Below are 19,961 nucleotides of genomic sequence, written 5' to 3'. Positions count from 1 at the left end.
AGAGTGAGACACAGAGAGGGAAGAGGAGGTGTGAGACAGCAGCTGTGACTCCCCTCTATTTCTTTTTTGGGAGGGCTGCCAGGTCAGATGGCATGGCAATACATGACCTGTGTCAAATGCTACTACCATTTGCTAGTGTTTTATATTTCTCTTTTAAGTGTGCAGACTAAATTTCAACCTGCACTGAAAAATATGTGGATAGTCTGGACGGAATGCCAAAAGCAATCTTTCATTCAAATCTACTATTTTTTTACTTTGACACTAAGGTGTCAATACAGTACAAAGCAAATAAAATAAAATGGTTGAAGGCATCACTTGACTAAAAAAGGCACTGCATTACTTTATAAGTAAAAAAAGAAAAAAAAAAACCTTTAAAAAACTGAAGATTATTAGATATTATTCTGTTGTGTATATAGCTAGTCTGATATCACAAGATTGTACAAAGATTGTCAAGGTGCATGCAATGATTAAAGTTATTTGGCTTCATCAGTATGGAGCACTTCAGGATATCAAGGGCATCAAGCAAAATAAGAGTGAAAGAATTTAAGAGGGTGTGAGATGAGAGGATAAAATAGGGCATCAGTCTAGTGTTGTAGGTCAACAGATAAGCCCACTGAAATATCCTTGTTTACAAGCTGCTTCCACGTGCAGATATTAAAGGTTTTTATTTTCTAATTGAGATTAAACAAACTTTACACATGAATTACTCTATTCAGGGGCTAGAAAGGGTGGACAACAGAAATAGCTTACAATGCAGTTTAATACAGACACACCACTAACTAAAAACAATTGGGGTTAGGGATTCAGCACCTTTTAAGTCTTGACAAATACTGAACAATAAAGACACAATAGTTGTACTTTATTGTATTACAGGGGTATTGGGGTGGACGGTGTTGGATAGAAGTCAATATGAGTAGGTTCTTTTAGATTAATAATAGGTAGAGCTATACAGTACCCATGTGAAATCCAATTTGGTCAGAGAGAATATCTAAATGACTCATTTATGAGCTAAGAAGATGCTGTATATCCTTGTAATTCCACCATCAACCCTTTACAGACACTTAGATTATTGTCAGGGCAATAATCTCTCATAATTAAACGACCACATAGGTCGATTCTACCTGCACTCCAGAATGACCCAAAGGACCATAATATGCCGCTTTCCAAAACCGTTATAAATCCCTGTTAAAAAAAAACCTCAAACTATTATGGTGTGACAATGCTGTGATTAAGGTAAATTTGGTTAGGGTTTGGGAAAGATCATGGTTTGGGTTAAAATGATCACTTGAAGTGTGGTTTATACTTCCTTAAAATCATGCAACCTTTGTTGTCACAGCCTACAGGAAACACTACGACAATTGTTGTTACGGTTTTTAAAAAAAATGTCCTGACTCGTGGTTGGAAACAGGAAGCGAACAGCAGTCTCCTGCAGCTAAATCCACTTTTTGCTATATAAATATCCAGCCATCCACCAAACCCACCTCCTCTTGTTAATAAGGCACATTGTCACCTTATATTGACGTCATCTTAACTGCATTTTCTCCCCAGGTCATAATCACTACAGCTGCTAGATGGTGTAAATGTAACTATAGGTCATTTTTGCCGGCTGAATTTTAGACCTATACTGTTTCTTGTGTAGACGTGCTGGTCACAGACATGCTGTAGTTAAAGCTTGCAGTCACTAAAGAAACTATTTCAACAGGAAATGAATCAACTAATGCAGCCCCCTCCCCCTTACACATTATCATACACACGCACCACCTCTGATTCCCTTGTCGAAATAGGCCTGTTATACAATTGAGTTATGGTGAATCATTATTCGTTGGTGTCGTCTCTTGGTAGCTTACATAACCAGGATTTAATAATAGAACAAGTGCGCGAATACTCACCCACAATACTACCGGTGCTCCCCACCAAGAAAAGGTACTCAGGTTTGTAGCTCTATTTTGAGAATGAGTCAGGCAAAGAGCCATAGTGAGAGAGAAAGAGAGAGAGAGAGAAAGTGGAGAGATGAAATGAACCGAGGAAGTACATTTCCCCTGCCACATGCCTGCCGTTCACCCTGCAGAGTCACGGGCATCTTGGCCTCTGCGGTTTTACAGATGCAGAAATGTCTCCAGGGCTTGTGCAATTTAATTTGGCATCAAAAAGCATGGATCAGAACGGCAGAGTACACAGCTTTGTTTCAGATTTGCTCATGAGACAGGGTGCTGTTTCAGTTTGAACTTGAACACATATCCCATTACAGATGATGCTGGAGCACTCAGCACTACAAGCTGTACACAGCACTCAGAACTGTGTCTGCACCAAAGCATCGTCAAAGAGTGTGACTTCAGCCAGTAATGAATTCTTACATACTGCATGTGTGAAGACACCCAACAGAAATACGCATACAACCTCACAGACACACTCACAATATAACTATGTGACTGGTTTAGAAATGGACAGAGAAGCTTTATACCTTCTGGTGTGCTTTCAGATCTCTGTGCACATAAGTTCACTCTCTATGTTAAAACATATTAATTATTTGCATGTCTTGACCTTCTTTCAAAAATACAAGTGCTGTAAAATGTAAGATGATTGAAAATTCAAAGTGTGTGTTTTTATATAGTGCTACCGGCAAATTTGGCAACCCTAAACCTTCTCTCCTGACAAATTACTGGCAGACAAATTACAGAGCTTCAGCTGGAGATGAACAAAAGCCTGACTGAGGGACACACTCAGCTGGCAGACATTTAACTTTAGCAGGAGACCTCGGGAGTGTGTGTGTGTGTGTGTGTGTGTGAGTGAGAAACAGAGAGAGCGACTTCATGTTAGCAGTCACATCACATCACAGTTTGCAACCACATTGATTAAGAGAGTCACCATGCAGACTAATTTGGACATGGAGCAGACTATTACTGGCAACCACTGATTTCATGTGAAGACATCAGAGGACTTTAATGGTTATTGCACTTGTACATCACTATACTCTGTGTATTTTTTTTTATGTTTTTTTAACAAAGCCTTTAATTATTTTATTCATGTCCTGCATGTGTGGGTACTAGTGAATAATGCACACTATATGCACATGTGTGATTATGTATATGTAGACATGTGTAATCAGTCTCTTTGTGAGTGTGCATGTGCATATCTCTGTGTGGTTACATGAAGGGAATTGCATGTCAGTATGTACTGTATGTGTGTGGGGGTGTTTTATTTATCTCTCTATTTGAGGATAAGGTCCTTTGAGAGACTCATAGAAAATTCTATTGTAAACCACGAGCTACAGAGGGACTGCAAGAGCCAAAGACATCCGTCAGAGTTGGACATATCCCCCATATGCAAACAAATGAATTGGAGCACTCGCCTCCCACTGGGGCCCACAACACAACAGAGCGAAATAGGGTGCAAGGATGTCAGGAGAGGTGAAGGAATGCCATATAATAAGATGAAGATTAGAAACCCCTCTTGTGGTGCCAAAGTAAAGGACAGGCAAATACAAGGATAAATGAGGAATAAGGTCAAGTGAATTGGTTCTGGGAAAATTAGAGGAAGCCAACACAAGTGTTAAAACTCTTCACCTCTTTTGAAGTGTATAGTGCTGAACACAGTGTGGCAGTAAGATCTGTGGTTATCCTTTAAAGAGTCCGTAATCACTGGAAGTGGGTGCACAAGAACCCTATTGCACACAACTGTGTGTCACTTTTGCAGCACTGTGGTGCTGTCGTCCTCTAGGAATGATTAACCCAGAAGAGCTTAATATAGAAAGAGAGGAAGAAATAGATAGGAGAGAAGGATGAGAGGGAAAGAGAGAGGAGGCATAGAGGACATTATTGTATTCCATGGAGAGTCTACTCTTTACCTCTGCACATCAAACCATGTTCACCACCATTTAGCAATCTGCCTGCTAATTAATCTTGCACTGTAATCAGTCAGAGGCACGGAAAAAATGCATGTGTGCATGTTTGTGCAACTGTGTTGCTATCATGTGTTTTGGGAAAGAGGTACACGCTGAAAAATGAAGGAGGCAGACTGTGTGTTATTTGCTGCTATAGTGTTTCTGTCTGTGGCTATGCTGTTAATACAATCATAAAATCAGGCTTTGACATTTATAGAACATACAGCTAATTTTAGTTTAAGTTTCTGCATTGTTGTTTCTCCCCTGTTCAGGAACATATAGTACAGATGCCACTTCATGTTTCATTATGTTTTTTTTTTTTTTTTTGTTTCAACACCTATGTAATATCTTGTGTTGATGACTCACTCCTAGATAACTGTCTATTGTGAGCGTTTTAGTCTTAGAAATTAGAGCAATGAACAATGGATAGTGTATCTCCTGATTCTGGCAAAGTATATAATCTACTAGGTGAAAACGGGTGCAGTATTCATTATGCTGATCTCCAGAGTGGTGATATATCTGTGATTGGAGATGGATTGACTGCATTGCCACCAGGGCGAGCAATCATGTCTGCAGCTATTCAGGCTAATTGTGACATGGTGGTGGCAGCAAGGGTGGGCTGGGTTAGCATCCGACACAGAACACCAGCCAAGCCTGCTAGCTCACATACAGCCATCAGCGCTAATCTCCCGCTATGTGCTAACAATAGCGCTGATGTGCTTGCTTTCTGGAGGTGCTTTACTCCCCCCAAGCCTGCCTTGTTTGTGCGATGCCCCAGCAGCCAGCCGTCTTTAGCTTTCCCATTACCGAGGGAAAAGTGGAGCTGAAATCAGCCGGGGTATTGTTGCTCCCCTGGAATGACTGTGTGATTGAAGGCACACAGGTTACCGGATTCAGCATCACATGAGCTGAGAAATGTGGAGCATGTGGATAAACACTTCTCTAAACCAATTACTTCGCATAAAGCACATAGAGATTAGTGAAAGAGAAAAATGTGAAGCAGGACAGTGGGAGGAAGATGGGAGAGGAAGATGCAGTACTTAATGTTTACCAGAGTGGAGAGGATGAGATAGTTTGGAGAGAGAGAGTGAAGAGACCACAGGATCCAGACAAAACAACAGGGACACTTTTCAGAATAATCAGAGTCAGCAGAAAACAAACTACAAACTTGAATATTTTGAATTTAATTATACAGATCTGAATTACATGATGCAACAACTGCTATTGTGTTTGTATGTGTTGAGAAAAACACACATAGTGATGGTGATACATGTGGAAACAGATTCTTTTTAAACTTTTACTTCCAGCACAACAGTCACTGAGCAGCAGTGTACCTCAAATGACAGAAGCCACTGAAAGACAGGGCTCCCTGTTTTCAGTTTTTAATGATTTCTAAAGAAAAGTTAATTTTCACCTGACTTTTTCAAATATTATATATCCAAATATTGTTTCACCACAGTTCACAGTATAGTCTTGGTTATACAATCTAATTAGTTGGTAAGATTGGGCTGTAATGTTTTTTTGAAACACATATCTCTGCATAGTGTATTATGCACCATGTTGCCCTCATTATTCATATTGTAGTATGATACTAATTACCAGTATTGGTTGCTTATTTCAAAAGTAAAAATATTAAACATAATTTATAGCTTTACGTGATAATTGATTGTAGAGGTAATTTGTTTTGCCACTTGTTATGCTGCTGTATATTGCTTTTCCAATAACACATCCTCATTTACCTTCTCTAATAAGGGTAATAAATGTGTATGTATTAATACTACTCTACTGTAAATGTATACTAGCCAGGATATTATCTCTGTTTTTCTCAGTCCTACACCCTGTATTTTCTTTCATATTTATAAGCATATGTGGTCTAGCATATTTCGTAAGGTCTTTAAATCCTGTAACAGCCCATGGGCATTAAGCTTAAAACATGGCAAATTACATTGAACCTCAGCTGCACTGAAAAGGGGAGGGCTCCCCCCACGGTATGTCAAAGTGTAATCCTCCATTTTAACACACTCCCTCAAGCTTTCTTTATTTGTCTGTCTGTATTTTTCTCTTCCTGCACCTAGAGGTTATTTAAAGACATAAAATGCGGGTAATGTCTGAGATGTGGTGGCTTCTGCAAATTTCATCTAGCATTCTAGAAATGGCAACCAAACTGTCATTCAAAACACTTGTTTACTGCAAAGTCCAGAGGCAGGAGCATCATTATGCCCGACACTTCCTTGATTGAGTAAAGAGAGAGAGAGAGAGAGAGAGAGAGAGAGAGAGAGAGAGAGAGAGAGAGAGAGAGAGAGAGAGAGAGAGAAGGTTTCCCAATGCTGCTAAGCTGAATGACAGCCAAAGACACAGTTAGAAAGTGGGACTGCAATGTCACACACGACAGCAGGTTAGTAGGCATCTGGCAAGTGGACATTTACTTGCTGTCTGAGTTCACGAGCAGGTCTGACACACGAAAAGCCATAGTGACCACGATCAACACCCAGGCCATTTGGAGCACACAGCAGTCTTCTTGGCCTGTTACCCATTTTCAAGGTGAGGGAGGCATTAAACCAAATGGGTGATACATTTCACAATTAAATAGAATAGATAATGATGCAGGTTCTATTCATGCATTTATTCAGTGCCAAGCTACAATAATGCTGACCCGGTTCCACAAAGGTGAATTATGGTGTAAATGCCCCCTTAGTTGAAACTAATGCACCTTCATTTTTAAATAATTTTTTCCCCTTCCTCGCCCATAATTGCCTGAGCACAGTCCAAGTTCTTTGATTTAATTCTGTGATTAATTTCACGGTGCTTGGAAGGATATTTACTGCTGAAATAATATTTATATCACACAATACACTATTGTGCCTCGAAGATAGTTTCCTAATGACCAGCTGCAAATCAGTCCAGAACCAGCATATATAATGTCGAGTTACGTCGTCCACTGTTGCTTGAATTGAGGCCGATGTACCAAACTATTTCAAATGAATGCAGACAAAATATATATCAGTTAGTGACTTAACTCTTCAAACATCTGTTTTTAACTCAATAAACTGTAGGTTAAAATCTATAAATGTCACAAAAAATGATATACATGGATTAGTTGTGGTACAAATATTCCACCTCTAAATTAACATTTTTAGCCAATAAAGCTTACATGTCCTAGATTTTCCCAGGCACATTATCCATGTTGCTATAGGTGGATAATACGTCTCCTCTTTAAGAATGTGTATCAATATTTCCATCAGATCCATATAAAAAGGTGATACTTTACAGAAATGAATGTGTTCATGAGCCAAAGTGCTCAAAGTTGCAATATCTACTCAACAAAGTCCATTTAAAAACTTAAAACAAGAAAAAAAAAATGCCAATTAGAATCTCTGTTCTATATAAAATGTTCTACACATGTTGACTGACAGATGAAAAATAAAATGAAACAGTGTATGAAAAATTTCATTCCACTTCCAGTCAAGCTCCCAAGCAATTCAAGTGTTCCCATTGAAGCATACAAAACTATACAGTTCATGTTACCATGTTCCAACATTGCTCCATCAATTAATTTGGATTAAGGTCCACTTCACAGAGGCTTTAATCACAATGCAGCCGATCCTTTGATGTTTGAACAAATGAGTACAAAAATGGCAGAACAGTCTTATGAAGATTTGTTCTCCTATTTCACCACAAAGAACACTAGATCTCCCCTAAGTCAGTGAATCTCTTCCCTCACAATGATGAAATCCTCCATTGTCACGTTAAATGAGAGGATGGAGGATCCTAGCTTTTTTGGGGGGAAAAGAGAACCATCCTCTATACTTTCCCTGTTTGCCCAACCATCAATTGAAGCCTATTTGCATTTTTGACATTTATGGGTATGCTTCCTACACTTGCAGTATAATTTATTAGACTTATACAGCTCATTTACAGATTGATAGCTGCCATTCTTAACTGGCTATAATGAATGCCTCATCACTGCACAGAACTTACTGTGCAGGATCTGATGTTATGCCAACGACTCCACAGAGCCACTTTCATTCTTCATTAAAATCTAATTTGTCTTTGGAAGACAAAATACAGTGTAACACGCCCTGCTTTTTTATGCATCATTTTGCTCTGTACAAGGAAACAATTTGCCATTAAGGTTCATCTTTCAAAACTGAACACTCAAATGAAACAAAAAGAAGAATTCCAATTAGGGGAGAGTAGAAAGTCCAGAGTAGAGTGGAGTTTGTGGTTGATTGTCCTCAATACACACAGAGATAAGGAAATGGTGAGGCAGCAGTTCATGACTTACACATCTGACAATTGGATGTAAAAATCATTTGTCCTTCAAAAGACCTTGTCCTGTCTCATCAGTCAACCAGGCGTGCCCATTGTGATCTTGCTGGTCCAGACTACAATAGGAGGAACTTGTTTCTGTTCTGATTCCTTACTTAAGTGTTTTAGCCTTCTTAGCCGCAAGGGACACCTCACATTCATTTGACCTCTTTTAACTATAAAACTCCAGATTCCAATTCAAGCAACGCAAAAAGAAATAGCACAGCAGAATTATGCCTTAGAGCGGAGAAATATGCAATATGATGGCCAGGACATGATAGGGCCTGTACAGAAAAAAGGAACACCTAGAGATTAAGCTAATGAATACAGAAAGAATACGACTCTCTTTTATGCTCCGATTAGTGTTATGCAAATGCGGAGCACACTGGTGAGGGGAGGAAGAGGAAGGATTGCATGCCAGTGACTGTAGGGGTCCCACCTGTTTCATCAGGCACAGAAGACCCTTTTAACCTGTCCACACTGCCCTAAAAAAACACACCACACTCATCTCCCAAAGGGCTTTGTCATTCTCTGCAATGCAGCCTAACACAAACAGCTCATTCTGGATTTACTTTTGAAATGGATGATTTAACATGGACCACCTGGTCTCAAGTCTGTTTTTTCCCTGTCTCTTTTTCAATGTAATGTGACAAAAAGAGAGCTGATTACCCAACAACATTGTTTGTGGATCAGATGCAGATTTAAATCAGCACACACCTTTTTATATCAATGGCAGGGGGAAAGGGGGAAACCCACATCATAGAAACAAAGCTGTAGACGCTGTACCCACTTTTCGGGAACACAAAAGGCTAAATTGAAGAAGAGCTGGCACACAGTGATCAGCCTTTGTTCCCTACACCCACACACGCATACACACCAACATACCATCTATCGTTCTAGCACACACATACAGAATCATAAACCTCTGCACCATGTAGTCCCAGAGAGAGGAGGCAATCCACACACCTCATGAATATTACAATGAGCTGGATCTGGGTCATTAATATGACACAGTCGTTACACTGGAGCCCAATTAGCAGTCAACGTAGAGCCTGGAATGTTCCCCTGTTACTATACATAATCACTATATCACTGCGACAGACTCCAGAGCAGGGGAGGATCAAACCACACAATCACAAGCAAGAAATATCAAGGAATGTAGTGAAATTTGCTAGTATCAAGCAAAAACTCCAATTGGTTATGACAAAATGACGAGGTATGATTTATTGAAAGTCTAGTCAGTATAAAACAAAATCTTACTTAAAAACTAATAAAATTTATTTTATTAATAAAAGATTTCAAACTTTTAAGCTAAAGATAAGCAGTGACCTTCAAGCTGATTCTTCATAAATGATTGTTTTACCTTTTAATTCAGCTCAGTTTAATAAAGTTTCATTTAGTTAATAGCTTACAGTAAGACTATGAAGTATATGCTGAACATTGTGGCTGTAAGCGACAATTACAATAATTAATATGTAGTGTGACTCAGTAATGTCGGTCATACAGAAATATCTATCTAAAGTTTGCGAACTTTAGCCATCATAAGCCAAAGGTTATACTAAACCAAATAAGACTTAAGCAGCAAAACAGCTAAGTGTATTGAATTGAGCAAGGGCACATTTCATTGTTTCTGAATTCAACTTTTCAATTGTGCAAAGTGCAAAGATGAATCTGAAAAGTTTGAAATAAGAGATAAATTCCTCCACCTCTTTACTCCCTCTCATACAGGTTCATATTGCCCTGCTAGATCCAACCCTCATCTGCGTAGGCAACCCAACAGAGCTGTAGAAGTTGCTAATGCAACAACAAGGTCATGATCCCTCACTGGCTTCCCACCCATGTGCACTGCCAACAACACTATACAGTACATCTAAGCTTAAAGTATCTGTATCTCTGCTTGCTGAACTGACCCTGGTCTCTGCTATGTGGATGAGTGTGTGGCTCCAGCACTATACATAAACCAAACATGAATTCTTAAAACATTTTCTTGTATAAAAGCTACTTTCTCTTAAAAGGCAGCAAATTTTGTTTAAATTCAAGAGTTATTTTTTGGTTCTAGTGCAGTTATCTATCTTATTTTATCTTGTAAAAAATGAAACATTTCTTAAAAAAGTGCATTTTAATATATGATAATTATAATTCCACTGGTTGATTCTTAAACTTGTTTTGAGAAAAGGCATCTTAACAGACTTGGTAACAGAAGGCACTATAACAAACAGTATTTAACAGACTTATTAAATACAAGACTGCTAAATAAATGTCTGTCTTGTACCTACTGTAGTAGTACTGTACAGCTAATATATATATATATATATATATATATATATATATATATATGTGTGTGTGTGTGTGTGTGTGTGTGTGTGTGTGTATAAATACATTTTAGATCAAGAGGCATTTATTTGAATTAAGTCAGGTAGTCTTGCTTAGGCAGCAATAGATCATCATTTTACATTCAAAACGGGTCAAACTAACTCAAATAAATGTATTGCATTATTCTTCTCATAGTTTTCGCAGTACATACATTGGATTTGACGCAATACACTATACCTACATATGTTTTCATTTAAACATATCTGCCAATGTTTAAATTATGTTAATTCATCCACTAAAGGGAAATGAAATGTGACAAGGCCTTGAATGTTGTGTGACTATTTTCTTTCCTCAGTGACAGACGGGCTGCAGCCAAATGCTGAAGAGTCTGGCACAGGCTGCAGAAGGCTAGCCATTGGGCTGTACGTGCACACACACACACACACACACACACACACACACACACACACACACACACACACACATATGCGCGCATTTCCCTCTTCCTGTCAAGCATGATTGGATACCTCTCTACTGCTTCTCTTGACTACTTATACCCACCAATTCATTTTTGTGTTTTCATTCATGAGAAATATTATCAGCTGACACACAGAATAACATGTGCCACTGATTGTTGCTATTATGTGAAAATGTGTTAATTTTATTTAATTATCTGTATTTGTTTTGATTTATACTGCCCTATAGTGTGGCTTTATTATGAGCTGAGTAAGTTTTAAGAACTAAGGAGCCATGATATTTAAACTTTTACAATCAATTGTCATCAATATGAAAATAAAGCTTTTCATCTTAATTGCTGACAAGATGGCTGTTTGGAAACAAGTGTAAGGTTTTCATTACATGAGGTGGCATCTGTTCAGCATTCATTCTTGTTGTAGCTTAGGGAGATTACCCATTAAATGGACATGCATGAGCTCTCTTAGTTTACCCAGGCCTTTCTGCAGCTAGTGTTTTGGTCAAAGCATTTCTTTTCTCTCTCACACATCCAGTAGAGGAGCGGACTGACAGCCCCTGTCACAAGGCCTTGACCTGAGCAGTGAAATAGACTGGTACCTCAACAGACTCCATAGAGACAACTTGGATTAAATCAAGTGTAAGTCTATCCTTGTCAGATCAAAACTATCATAGTAGGGCAGCCTTGCCTACATGCAGGTGCCAGGATGAGTGACACATTAAGGTCATGAGACTAACAGGGTGAGTGGGTAGCGAGAGAAATACATCAAGACACTGATACTCATGCAGAGACACACACAGATAAACACACAAATGATGTACACATGCATGCTTATGAGTGAAAACAGATATACATAATTGTGAGCACAAAGCACAGAGTATGAAGTCTGTCCTGAGATAAGTGCATTCCTTTGTGTAAGGTTTTACTGTTGTGTTTTAGCAGTAGGTGTGTTTCCTTGTGATTTAGAGTGCTGGTGTGTTTGTGTGCTCTAGGTGTGAAAAACTGCATTCATAGACACAGGGGGCTTCTTTTCCTCCAAATTATCAAAAACATAACGTCTGTATAGCTTAACAGTCAGAGATTGTGCCACTGCTAGCTGGGGTGTGACCACGCTGTGTTGTATTGCAGGGCTTTGACTGATGACCAAACTCCTACAGTGAAAGTGAGCTGAGCTACCATCTGATTGCCAGCCTGATTGGGTTTATGAGTTAAAAAAACAGATCTAAGAGACAGACAGCAAAGCTTGACCCAGATGCCCAGATCCCAGACACTCATTCTGCACCTCTGGGTCTGCAGAAGGCACTGGTTTAGGAGGGCACACGGATGTGCTTGCAAATGCGTGCATTGACACACACACGCGTGCGTGCGCTGTGGTGAAATTCAACAGAAATATTAGGATTCATTGTGTGCTAACAAAATTACTTTCTTTTTTATGAAAACTGTAGTCGTATGTTCCTGATTCCAAACAACACTGTATAGCTTTTGACACAGAAATGCATGTACTTGGCTATCAAGAGCACATTATCTCAATGTGCATACTGTAATAATCAAAAAGCATTCACTTTCACAGTCATACAGGCAAAAACTACCATTTACATTTCCTTGTTACACTTGGTGTGAAGGTGATTTAATTACAGTGGACCCATGCTTATCTTTGCCGCTCTCCAAGCTGTGCTTATTAGATTTAATTTTAAAATGATACAGTGTACATGTAACAACACCCACGGGTAAATTATGTTTTTTTCTTACCCAATGAATAAGTATTTCATTAGTCAATGTTTAAAACACAACATGAGACTAGTCTCCTCTTGCCGGTTTTAGCTTAGGGTCAAACCATGGTGAAGGCTACTGAAAAGCATTGGTTTTTAATATTACAGCTCTGTGAAGTGTTCTGAGAGGGCAGCTGAATTTTTCATTTCATTTTTTTGCTCAATTTGATTCATGTACATTCCCGCAACAGCTGCAAGGTTGCGACTGATTTTTTTGCCCTTCAGTACAACTTCTTCTAGGTTTCCTGTATTTTGATGATTTCACCTGAGGAAACTTTACTGAAAATTAAGTGGATCCTAGTGAAATGCTATTTCTGCTTTGTTGGAGTGGGAGGTACATTATCTTTGCAAATCCCCCTGCAGATAAAGCTTGAAATTTGTTAAGGACAAAACACTGTACAGTATGAAAGAAATGCTTCTTCTCCACAGGGGGAAGCCCATCAGCTTGAACAGGTCAAGTATCCATTACAGCTGCAGGGCATTTTCTTTTCATCTAAAAAACAACACTACGAGTTAAAAGTTAAGCAGTACATCCTCTGGCATACACTTGCGCGTGCTTGTAGCTACTATAACACAGCTTTTCTTTGGATTCAGTAACCCCTCTCCGTTTGAGAAAGTGACGAATTTGGTTGATGGAATGGAGACTATACATATGTGAAGAAAATTCACATTAATGAACCTAGATAAGAACCATCACTTCCAGCAGACTCACAGTCTGTGCATTTTAAAATAGCCTACAGTACTAAATTAAATCATTCTTACTAGTTTTGTCACTTAGGGCTGGTGTCCATTGACAAACTCTTTTTTTAGGTAACAGCTCATAAGCTGCCTGGATGCGGTAGTCACGGCTCTGTTGCTATGCTACCACTAAAAACCTATTTGAATGGTATCTCTCCAGTTCAATCGTTTTTAACTTTGAGTGTTTAAAGCACAGAGCACCTAGCATGCTCAGCTCACTCTAAATTTCACTGTCAACAACAAAAAATTGAAAAGACAGTGCTTGAGAGAAAGATCTCCTTTCCTACCCTGCCTTCAATTTTCTTTCTCATTGTCCTTTGCTTTTTTCCCCTTTTTTTCTAAGAAGGACTTAAATATCTCACCTCCATAAATCTGGAAAAATAAAAGGAGGCAGCTAGCGATAGCCCGCCACCCTTTCCCGGCCCATTTAACCTTTTAATTTAGCAGCAGGGATTAATGTGGTGGCCAGGGCCAGTATCACTTTAAACAGATGCTGCTCAGGTGCCCGAAGGCAGGAAGAATGACTCCTCTGGTGCATATGTATATATAACTTCTAATGTGTGTGTGCCTGTGTTTGTGTGAGAGAACGTGTTTGTGAATGTTTGCGCTGTGCTCATGCAAGCTGTTATTAACGGAGCCGTCACATCAGTCCTACCTCGGGTGCTGTCACTCTCATTTTAGCAGCATGTGACATTCCAGTGAGGTCAAGAAAAGAGAAACTGGCAGCAGAGAAAAAGGTGAGGATTACTAAATCGAAAAGACACTATCATCACGACTGGCAAGGTGATGTAAGGCAAGTGGTGAGTAATGATGCATCCTGAATTCGGGTCAGTGCTCTTGGCTGAATTTTACGAAGGAAGCGAAGAAACAGCGAGATAGTGAAGGAGTTGGACGAATTCCCTTTCAGCCCTGAGTCACAGCAGCAAAACTATTTCAAGCTGTATTGTTTCAAAATAGCGAAAACACTAGCAAACACCTCACAATGTTGCCACACTGAACACACTTATCTATATTCCATTTAATCCACTTCTTTTCCCACGATAAGAGTGGCACTAGAGAGAGAGAGATAGGGGGAAAAAAGGAGCAATGCTCCCTGGCCTCTAGAATGACAGAATGGCACTTTTATGATGTCTCCCAGATTATTCCCTGAGATGGATGGGCTGAGCTGGAACACCAATTGATTAATCCATCGACTGGTGGAATGTGTCCCCCTGCTCAGCTGTTCTTTCCCTGGACAGAACATTCAGACAGACATGCTGGAGAGGATGACTAATGAGTGGGGCTACTGCAGATACCGTTCATGTCTGTCTGTGTATGTGTGCTGTGCCCAAGATGCTTGCTTTTGTCTGGTTGATAGAGTAGATTATATTATACAAGCACAAACAGCATATAGTCTCAGGTTCAAATGATCATTCACAGAGGTATAGCAGACTGGAAACAACTCCCCTTTCTCTCAATAAAGACTGTATGGGGAAGCTATAATGACAGTGAGCTTGCAGTGACAAACAGTGAGCAAACTACTACATTTTCACAGCCAACAAATCTGGCCACAGCACTCTCTTCAAAGCAATGCATGCGTCATCCACCAGCACATTTTAAAAGAAACTGAGGTGGGTTTTTATCACAATCACAATGGCTGCCTGTGATGAAGACTTGCCACATCATGTCAATAGCCATTGTGTTAGAACTAACTCACTGTTGGCTTATGAAGGCATCTGAGAAATGTCAAAAAGTCACTCTCTTCTTGCCTACCTCTGCAACTATGCATGATTAATCACCATGTGACTGACTAATGTATAAAAGCAGCAATAACCAGCCATGATGCACCCTGCAAAAACGTCAGCTTAACATCACTGCTGCCTCTGCACTGACTTGAAAACCCATACACCTTCAAAATTTCTCCAAGGAAAGCTGAATGGTGAATTGAGATAATTATGTTTTCTTTCATTAACTGCATGCAATCAAGAGAAGAAAATATTAGCAAAGATATTTATGGAAGATGTTTCTGAAAAATGTATGTGGCTGTGTCGGCGCTTAAAACTGGTGTCACTGCAAATATTCATACACAGGGGAAGATATCCTAGTAATAAAGACTCATTCATGTATACATTAACCTTTGCTAATTTCAACAGAAATTTGTTCTGCGGGCTATTGTAAAAGGTTTCATTGAACACACTGGATATTTCAACGAGGGTTCATGAACAAACTTTCAGTATGTATCATAATTAACACCAGTATATATTTATTCCGCTCCACATTTACTATCTGTAAACCTCTATGTGTATGCTGTCAACCTCTTCTCCATATAAAGGCTTTTTTCACCTCCAGCATTAGGGCTTCCAGCTCCTATCTGGCCTTCAGACCCCCTGCATTGCCCTGCTAGTCTCCAATACAAAAGGCAAGGGAGTAGATAATAGATCTCTGTAACCGTCCCCTTTCTCATTGAATGAAACCCCTTGAGAGATTTTATACCCAGAGAAGATGAAAAATGTGGGGATAGCTCCATTATTGATACAAGTCCCCAGCAGTGTAAGAAATGAATGCTAATGGTGTCCTAAGCTGGGCTTTACAGAGATTAATCCGATTTGAGAAATGAACATTTTATTATATGGCACAAAGTGCTGGCCCTGATCTGAACTGAGTCACAGGCTGAGGAGGAAAAATATGACAAAGGAGTGTGGGAAGGGAACATGGGTATAGAATGTGTCGCTTTGCAAGACCCTGGCACCTCATTGCAGGAGTGCCCTTTTCCAGCTGACAAGTTCATTAATTTTCTGACATGGCTGCTTGGAATGATTTTCAATAGATAAGTCAGACAACAATGGGTAGTAAAATTGGACATAAAACAGATGTCTATGGTAGCAACATTATCAGCTGAAGACTGGCTTTGTGTGAGCAGCAGGAAGTCCCTCTTGGTCCCTCGGCTGCACCTGCTCTAAGGCTACTTCCCACTGCTGAGGAGGACTAATTGGGACACACTAGGGATACCACTGTTGTCACTCTAGCATAGTGAAATAAACAAACACTGATCCACAGTTTTTAAAGTAAACTGCTCCTTAGGTTGACTGGATCTTTATATAGTCAATGACAAACATACAGCCTGCATCTATCTCTAAAGAAATCTCCATAGGTTTGAGGAATGCTGAATGGGGAGGGGGAATTCAGTCTCTCTACTTATTACTATGAATCACCCTACACCAGTTGCCAACAAACAACTGCAATCTTGGGAGTATGTAGGGAGGATTTATCATGTCAAACCCTGTGACAGGGCAAAAACATAAAATCAGCAGTCTAATTTGTCTCCCCAAGGTGATGTCACTCCATCATATAGAGCGCTTTTCTTTTCAGTGGGTGAATAATGTTCGCCATGTTTCTCACTTTCACAGGTGAGAGATGCAATTCATTCTTTGTCTGAAGAGTGACAGACACTTCTATTTATGCTTTTACCACCAACACTGGTTTATCACTGACATGACAGACATCTATTTTTAAGCTCACGTGCTACAGAGTTCAAAAGCATTGTAATGAAAAAAAAGGCATATGTGTTTTTACTAACCTTTGTTCAGGAGAATGCTCACCCAAGAATATCCATACCCTTTATTTAATTGAGCAGGTGAGAGGATGTGAGTAGACAGACAGATTGATTTTGATATGCAACTTGTTACCATTTAACTTCTTGTATATCATAGACATAGGCTACACCCTCAAATGTGTCATCTGTTGCTTCGTTGCATGCTAGTTAAGGATTACATTCAGCAGACTAGTGGCTCCGATTATCGAGTCATGAACTACAACATCCATGTCTTCTTCAGCTAAGCGGAGGCATAGCGAAAACGGCGGATTTTAATTTCAGCACCACGCAAGAAGGACAGCTCCCTCACAGGCCACCACAGAGGCAGTGAACAAGCGCCTTCTGTGTAAACCATGCCAAGATGAAGACGAAGAAATAACAGACCAATGTCTGACGATTTAGTTAACCACTCATGGATGCCAGAGGTGCAGTCTTTCAACTATAAATTCTAATACTAAATATTTCATATACCATGAATTATTTCTCGAAGGTTACTAAAGACACGTGCAAATATGGAAGATTTTTAGATAGTGAATGTAGGTTGAGCCAGGTATAGACTGGAGGGATGAATGGATAGTTGGATGGATGGATCACAGTTGCCTACTCGCCTAGCTTTTGTTCAACATGTTACAATGTGTAAAGCCACAACACAATTATAATTAATTGTGTGATTCTGTTTTGGAAAAGAGATGAACTCTTTCTTTCACTGTTCATGATGTCTGAGCCTGATGCTCGCGCACTCAAGGGCGCGCAGTGAAAAGCAAGCAGACCCACGCGAGCACGCGCATCTTCTCTCTATCTCCCAAATCAGCGCATGATTAGAGATCTTTTTAGATAGAGGCCGCAGTATCAGTGAGGGTGAAGCCTTTCGAACAATTGCGCTCTGACTTAGTTTATAATGCTGCCGTCACCTCAAAAGCAAGTACTGTCACGTTTGGACATCCAACAAGAAGAGCAGGCTGAAGGAGTAGGCTATAGTTAGGCTCTGTGATAGGGACGAGTGAGGCAATCAGACGAACATTTTCTTTACACCACACACACTAACTTACTTGTTCACGAAGACGCCGAGGTCTGCAGGATATCTGGCTTTGATGGAAAACGATCCTTCTTCCGCTCCCTCCCCAAAAACTGCATTGAAAAAACATCCGCAATTCTCAGGCGATTTTGCAGAATCCGTGCTGATACTTTCTTGTTAGACACATTGTGTCCCCACTCTCAAAGCGACGTGGTATGTAATCCACACATCAGTCCGGATGGCAAGCTAATAACTCTCACAGTGATGATAATGCATCCGATATTTCCCTTTTCCAGGACGCACATAACACGGAGGCACCCACAAGTGCCATTGTTGAAACTACTCTCCCGATGCAAAGCGATACACACTGTGGTCCCAGATTTTCTCCTAAGTGATGAGTTAGGGGAATGTATACTGATACTGTTTTTATTTCTTCTCAAATATGAATTAAATGTTTTAAAAAAGGAAACGTTTCCATAAGATGAAGACCACGGAGAACCTCATGTGGTCAATTTCCAGGTAGACACATCCTGAAAAGCCCTTCATTAGACTGTGTGGTACACCATCATCCGTACATTGCGGGGCAGATGTTGGGTTATTTTCGTGTCCCGCTCACTATGTTTTTTCAAATGTAACTTTTCTTCAAGTCTCTAATACTTCTTAGCAACCAACACTGTTGAATCTGATTAGATTTCACCTCACAACCCAGTGCGGATTTCAATATGCTTATTTCTATTTTACCCCCTGGTTAAATCGATGAAAGAAGTCGTTTAAAAAGTCGCAGTTTAATGATTGGGTATCCTATAAATTGAAGAAGATCGATAAAGTTGCCATGGATAAACGAATTATCTTCTCTCATGTGTCTCCGTTCTCCATTTTCGAGAGGAAAACAATGCGTGAAATCTAGGAGCGATGCAACATCGAAAGAAAAAAAATCCAGAAGGTATCCTCAAGAAGCCTTTACAACCACATCAGAAATTCAGACAGCAGCTTCACGTGTGAGGTGCCTTCGTTGTACACGAAAAGCTAAATTCTTACATGTTTTACGTGCCGAGCCTTGATCATCCTGTGTGGACGGGAGTTATAGTTCACCAATGACAGTCATCACTTCTGCGCCCTCGCTCCGTCTATGTATTCATTTCTGTAATTCAAGCCTCGCCTATCCATTGATGTAACACACACAGGGGTAAGAAATTGCTTAAGGGTTATTATCCACAAAGTGCTGATCGTCCAAGCCGTCTCTTCTTCTCTTCCCCAGACTGCAGTGTGTTTTAAGCTGCCTCAAATGTGATCACCAATTACCCGGTTCCAATACGCGCACGCAGGCTGCATCCATCGGTGCGCTTTACAGTACCTCATCCCAGGATGCGCCTACCCAAATAAAACGCTTGGAGTAGCACGGACGGACACGGAATTGATAAGTGCACGAGGGGGCCATCATGTAGGTTACCTCCCACTGACAAGCTGCTTTCTCCAAATGAGTCTGCTCTGCCAGTCACTGCTGCTTCACGGCGCTGCTATCAGCCGCAGGACTGCAGTGAGGGCAGGAAATATTGTTTCCCTTCTCTTTCAGTCTTCATAGTTAGAACTTCTAGGGCTCTTAAAATTTCACCCTCCCCACCGCAGGGAGTCCATGCGCGCATCTCAGCCGGAAGAGTGGCATTAATTAATTGATTCTTCACCAATGTCGTTTCATTCATTGGTCAATTTTAATAGGGGATAACAAATGCAAATTTTGGTTAAAGCGCGCACCCATTTGTGTGTGCGTGTGTGCGCAAGAGAGGTTTAGATAGAGAGGGGAGACTGTGTGTGTGTGTGTGTGTGTGTGTGTGAGAGAGAGAGAGAGAGAGAGAGAGAGAGAGAGAGAGAGAGAGCACTCCCATGTGTCTCTTGCA

At 40.1% G+C, this 19,961-nt stretch overlaps 1 long non-coding RNA gene across 1 annotated transcript in view; it reads right to left on the bottom strand.

The window, feature by feature from the left end:
* LOC137183812 (uncharacterized) overlaps positions 1-19,565 on the bottom strand; it is a 35,672-nt gene extending 16,107 nt beyond the window's left edge. The window contains exon 1 of the long non-coding RNA XR_010928542.1: positions 18,101-19,565. This is a non-coding gene — a long non-coding RNA (uncharacterized lncRNA). The remainder of the gene's footprint in view (positions 1-18,100) is intronic.
* Positions 19,566-19,961: the final 396 nt, after the last annotated feature.

The sequence above is a fragment of the Thunnus thynnus genome, chromosome 5, assembly GCF_963924715.1.
Source record: "Thunnus thynnus chromosome 5, fThuThy2.1, whole genome shotgun sequence".
Lineage (NCBI taxonomy): Eukaryota > Metazoa > Chordata > Actinopteri > Scombriformes > Scombridae > Thunnus > Thunnus thynnus.
The sequence above is the reverse complement of the archived record's forward strand: the minus strand, read 5'-3'. Positions and strand labels throughout refer to the sequence as shown.